Source organism: Prunus avium, chromosome 6 (genome assembly GCF_965620075.1).
Source record: "Prunus avium chromosome 6, drPruAviu1.hap1.1, whole genome shotgun sequence".
In the NCBI taxonomy this organism is placed as follows: Eukaryota; Viridiplantae; Streptophyta; class Magnoliopsida; order Rosales; family Rosaceae; genus Prunus; species Prunus avium.
The window spans coordinates 25487725-25493829 of NC_142289.1; the positions used below are offsets into that span (position 1 = coordinate 25487725).

General features: G+C 38.7%; 1 long non-coding RNA gene across 1 annotated transcript; it reads left to right on the forward strand.

Moving 5' to 3' along the window:
• Positions 1–468: 468 nt before the first annotated feature.
• LOC148293909 (uncharacterized) lies at positions 469–2566 on the forward strand. The gene is made up of 3 exons (XR_015836371.1): positions 469–966; positions 1375–1442; positions 2318–2566. It is a non-coding gene; the product is annotated as an uncharacterized LOC148293909 (long non-coding RNA).
• The last annotated feature ends 3539 nt before the right edge of the window (positions 2567–6105 follow it).

Here is a 6105-nt window from a genome sequence, read left to right on the forward strand (position 1 = left end):
CTAGTCGTATTTGTGTATGTGACTAGTCGTCTGACAACAGCTATCTGCATAAGAGATTTTTTTTTTAGGCTTCACGATAGTGTCTTTTTAGATCTTCTATTACATCCCATTATGATTAATATGTGGATTAACTACATAAAAAGTACCCAAATTTTAGGTGCCGTTTCAAATTAGTACCAAACTTTTAAAATTTTGCACTAGATACCGGAACTCACGAAAAACCTATAAATAAATCCTGCCATTAGTCAAACCGTTAATAGGGCTGTTAAATGATGATGTGGCAAAAGTAGATCCCCTTTTTTTTTGTTGATGTGGATTTTAGATTGTAATAACCTCAAAAATAATACTTGGTTTTATTATTTTTGTGGAAAATCTTATTAAGTCGTGTGACTATATTGGGTGTTTTATGAATTTGGTTTGATGTGAAAATATTGGAATTAAAAGAGTTTAATCTCAAATTGGGACAAAAATGCCCTTATGATTAAGTTTATAATTTTTCAAAGGATGTTCAAGAATTTGAATTGAGAAAATTGTGATTATTAGATTGAAAATAGAGCTTGATCTCATGAACGCGTAGGTGCAGACGGTTCGTGAATCAGAATTGAAACGAAGAAGTTATGCTCATTTGAAGTTTCAGGGACTTAATTGCAAAAGTAAACAGTGACAGATTTTTGGTTTATAAATTACAGAGGGGCACTGTTGAAATTCAGAAACTTCATTTTGGCCCGGAGGTTTGAGAGCTCGCCGGCGATTTCCGACGGTTTCTGCGGCGGTGTACGGTGGCAGTGATAGACACCACCCACCCAAATCGAAAGCCCACTATCTCGTGAGCATAACCCAAGAAGAATCGAGGCCATCAGAGATGCAGTGAAGGCACGGTGACGCCGTGAAGTTGGTTCGTCATTAGTGAAGTCAACGACTTCAACCGGCGGTTTGAGCCACTTACGCTTCGAATCGGACCTTGAGGTAAGAATTAAAGTTGTTCTACTCAATGTTACGAACATTTTGGTATAGGTCTTGACCAGCGATTCTAGGGTTGGTCCTTCGCCGGAATAGTACCCCGAACCATCACCGGCAGTGGCGGCGCGTGGAGGCGCGTGGTGGGGATTCTGAGTTAGGGGGTTTGAGACAGATTGTAGTCCTGGAGGTGCTGAGCACGGTGGGACCCATGAGACCCAAATAGTGACCTTTTGGACAATGGGTGTCATTGGTCATGATTTAACGTCGACAGCACGTACGTTACAGTTTTGGAGTTGGTTGGATGAGATTTGATCACTTTGGATCCCTGATTGGTCCGAAGGGCATTTCCGTCATTGGATGCGAAATCTTGGATTTGGGAGTTTTGTGCTAATTTGAGTTATGTACTTTGCTTAGGTACTGTTGGAGTTTGAGTTGCTCATTGAGGATTCGTTGAGTTGTTGAAGACGCAGTTTGGACGAGAGGTGAGTAAAACCATCCTAATTGTAAGTAAAATCACGAATTATTATATTTATTATAATGTGACCTTGAATAATTTTAATGGCTATAATTAACATGTTGTTTATGATTTTGTAAAATATTTTAATTGATTTAAAACACATGAACTTGTTCATCAACGGTTCATGAGGTAAGTGAAACCTATTTTGTTTTGAATTGATTATTTTTATTGGAGATTTTGGTGTTGAACCATATAACATATGTTGTGGATGTATGGTGGAAATTCATTCATGAATAACCACATAAATATATATAATAAATATGTATTGATGTGATTGGTGTATTTGGCGATAAAACAATATGTTTAATGTGAAACGACATTTTATATTGTTTGGAGAATACCTTGAATCCCTTATGAGTTTGTCAGGTGGGCATTCTCGTGGCAAATAATGAGGGATAAATTACCCTAGGGAGCAAGACCCAAGAACAGTTAGAGCTCTAGTCTGGCGCCATCTAGTACTCATGACTGGAGTGTAATCATGAGTGAACACTACTTTGGAGGTTTGTAATGTTATAGATTAGAGGTTCATAGTATTCTCTCTTCTATCTGTCAAATATTTGACGTGTGAAAACTACTTTGAAATAAAAGAAATTTGGTGTGGTCACAGGTGGTGATCGAAACAGTTCTTTAAATAAAATAAAAGAATTGTGGTTGTGATGTTATTGATGATTATAATTACCTTGGTTATACAAGGATTGTGGTATGCTAATGAAAGTGCATGTGTTTGTATATTATGTGTAAATTGACATATTATGCTCTGGGCTTGGTTTACTCATACAAGCTTTAGAAAGCTTACTGGGTTGTTCTATGGTGAACCCGGTGCACTATTCGATGGTGTAGGGGAAAATCCTGCAGGTGGTAGAGACTGTGACCAGGAGAATTAAGGTGAGGAGCAGGAGGCTCGTTGGTGGTTCCATAAGGTGCAAAGTGTGGTGTCAGAGTGTTGGTGAGTGTTAGACTTCTGCTGTGTGAAATGAGCTATGAGGAGCAGATTATGTAATATGATGATTGTTCATTTTATTATGAAAGTTTGTAATGTAATATTTGACTCAGAAGAGTTGAGTCATTATTGACATTGCGGTTCAGAACGGTGGTGTCGTATCAAGAAAGAAAAATTTAAATTTCTAAGTACTTTTGATGAAGGTTCCGAGCTTCACATCCTGGATTGTTGGTTGTTTCGTTTAAACTCACAGATTTGTTGTTGTTGAAAATTCGGGGTGTGACAGTTTGGTATCAGAGTATATGGTTATGCTTTGATGAAGTGTTAGAGCTTATGGTCAGCTCTGACAATTTGGTATCAAAGCATATGGTTTGCCTAACGAAGTGATAGAGCTTATGGTCAGCTCTGAAAATTTGTTTACTGCGCAATTGGTTTGCTTTGTCAGAACTTTGGGTCTAGGTGTTAGAGGAATGGGTCCTCTGTTGTTGTTGTTGTTGTTGTTGTTGTGGTTGTATGTTATTTTCAGGCTTGTTTATTTTGAGATAATACTCAAGCATGGAATGAACAGTTCGCTTGTCTTTTGCCAATAGGAGAATGGACCAAGGCATAGGCCGAGGCAGAGCTAGAGGTAGGGGCGAAGAGCCCAGAGCTGTAAAGTCTACTCCTGAGATTCACGAGGAGTCTAAGGAGGAGATTGGGGAAGAAGCTCTTGCTGGTGCATAAAATGTGCGTAATGTGCAAGTGGATGATTGTACAGCTGATCTATTCGCAGAGTTCTTGCAGGCACGGGGGCATGGTGTTCCTCAACCACCACCAGTGTCACCCACAGATCCCTTTAGAATGTCCTTATTGATTCGTGACCTCAAGAAACTAGGAGTTAAACCTTTTGAGGGTAAAGTTGATCACATGAAGGCGGATAGGTGGATACGAAATCTTGAGAACTACTTCAAGATTTTGGGTATGACCAGTGTTGAAAAGAGGAGTGCAGCTTCCTTTTACTTACACGATGAGGCACGAGTGTGGTGGGAGACAGTGGAAAGATCACAGAATGTGGACTAGAGGATGGATTGGGAAGGGTTTTTGGCACTCTTTTACAAGAAGTACTTTCCTGCTATTGCTAAGAACTGCAGGACATATTGCTAAGAACTTCAAGAGTGGAAAGATCAGCCAGGACATATTGCTAAGAACTGCAAGAGTGAGAACAAACAGGGATAACAACAAAAACAAGGAAATGCCAGAGTCTTTGTCGTGGGTCATACGCAGAGGAACACTGGTGTGGAAGGTACAATAAGTCTCTTTCATAATCTTGTGAGAGTTTTGTTTGATACTGGTGCATCACATTCTTTTATCTCTCAATCTGTTGTGAATTCGTTGGGATTAACTCCTGAATTGCTTGGTGTGCCTTTAATTGTTGAGTCACCTTCGGGTAATTCTATGAAATTGATTTTGGTAACTGAGTCTTGCCCATTGTTGATTGGTAATAAGGAGTTCCTTGCTGATTTAATTGTTGTGGATAATAACACGTATGATATGATACTTGGTGTGGACTGGTTACAATGTAATCATGATGTAATTGATTGTCATGGTATGTTAGTGTCATTTCATATTCCTGGACAAGCAGTGGTTTGGTATAAGTGCATTGAAACTGATGCAACTATGAAGGATGGGTTTCTAGCTCTTGTGGAAAGAGTAGAACGAGGTCTAGCATTGGAAGATGTTCCTAAGGTATCTTTGTATCAGGATGTTTTCCAAGATATCTCTGGTTTACCTCCAAGGATGGTAGTGGAGTTTACTATTGAATTGGTTCCGGGAACATCACCAATATCAAAGGCTCCATATAGAATGACACCTACTAAGTTGAAAGAACTCAAGCTTCAAATTGATGGCTTAGTGGCACAAGGATTCATTAGACCGAGTACATCACCTTGGGGTGCACATGTCCTATTTGTGATGAACAAGGATCACACACTGAGATTATGTGTGGATTACAGAATGTTAAACAAGGTAACGATTAAAAATAAGTATCCGTTGCCAAGGATTGAAGATTTGTTTGATCAGTTGAAGGAGGTAACTGTGTTCTCAAAGACTGATTTGAGGTCAGGATATCACCAAGTTAGGGTGAGGGAGGAAGATATTCCTAAAACAGCATTTCGAACTAGGTATGGACATTATGAGTTTGTTGTCATGCCTTTTGGGTTGACTAATGCACCTGCTGTGTTTATGGATTTGATGAGCAGAATATTCAGTCCTTACTTGGATGATTTTGTAGTGGTGTTTGTGGATGATATCTTGATCTACTCAAAGAATGATGAAGATCATGATAGGCATCTTGAGATTGTGTTGGAAACACTAAGAAGGAATCAGTTATATGCCAAGTATGAAAAGTGTGATTTTTGGCGGGATAAAGTAAAATTTCTCGGTCATGTGGTTTCCAAGGATGGGGTATCTGTGGATCCTTCTAAAGTGGAAGCAGTTATGGAGTGGAAACAGCCTACTACTGTGACTGAGATTCGCAGTTTCTTGGGTTTGGCTGGTTATTATCAGAGGTTTATTGAGGGTTTCTCAAGTATTGCTGCACCTTTGACCAAGTTGACAAGGAAGGATATGTTGTTCATTTTTGGAATGAGGATTGCGAGAAAGCCTTCAATGAATTGAAGAAGAAATTGAGTTCTGCTCCGGTATTGACAATTCTCTCAAGAGGAGGAGGATTGGTGATTTATAGTAATGCATCTCTTCAGGATTTGGGATGTGTGTTGATGCAAAATGGTAAAGTGGTTGCATATGCATCTAGACAGCTGGAGGTTCATCAGAGAAACTACCCTACACATGATATAGAATTAGTTGCTGTGGTGTTTGCCTTGAAAGTTTAGAGTGACTTAATTGCAAAAGTAAACAGTGACAATTTTTGGTTTATAAATTACAGAGGGGCACTGTTGAAATTACATAAGTAAAATGAAGTTTTTGAATTTCAACAGTGCCCCTCTGTAATTTATAAACCAAAAATTGTCACTGTTTACTTTTGCAATTAAGTCCCTGAAACTTCAAACGAGCATAACTTCTTCGTTTCAACTCCGATTCATGAATCTTCTGCGCCTACGCGTTCATGAGATCAAGCTCTATTTTCAATCCAAAAATCACAATTTTTTCAATTCAATTTCCTGAACATCCTTTGAGAAATCATAAACTTAATCATGAGGGCATTTTTGTCCCAATTTGAGATTAAACTCACTTAATTCCAATATTTTCACATCAAACCAAATTCATAAAACACCCAATATAGTCAAACGACTTAATAAGATTTTTCACAAAAATAATAAAACCAAGTATTATTTTTGAGGTTATTACATTCTACCCTCCTTAAAGTAATTTCGTCCCGAAATTCAACACGCCTCGTCCTCATAGAGATGAGGATACTTCCTCCTCATTTTAGACTCCAATTCCCAAGAAGCATCACCGTCATCATGGTGACTCCACAACACTTTGACCAAATCCACTTGAGTTGTCCTAAGTTGTTTGGTCATCCTGTCCAAGATGCATATAGGTGCCTTTACATAAGTTGCATCTTCATTGACTTCAACAGTACCATAATCAATTATGTGTGAAGCATCCTTAACATTGACACATGAAACACGTTATGGACACATGACATCATTGGAGGTAATGCGAACCGATATGCCAACTCACCAAC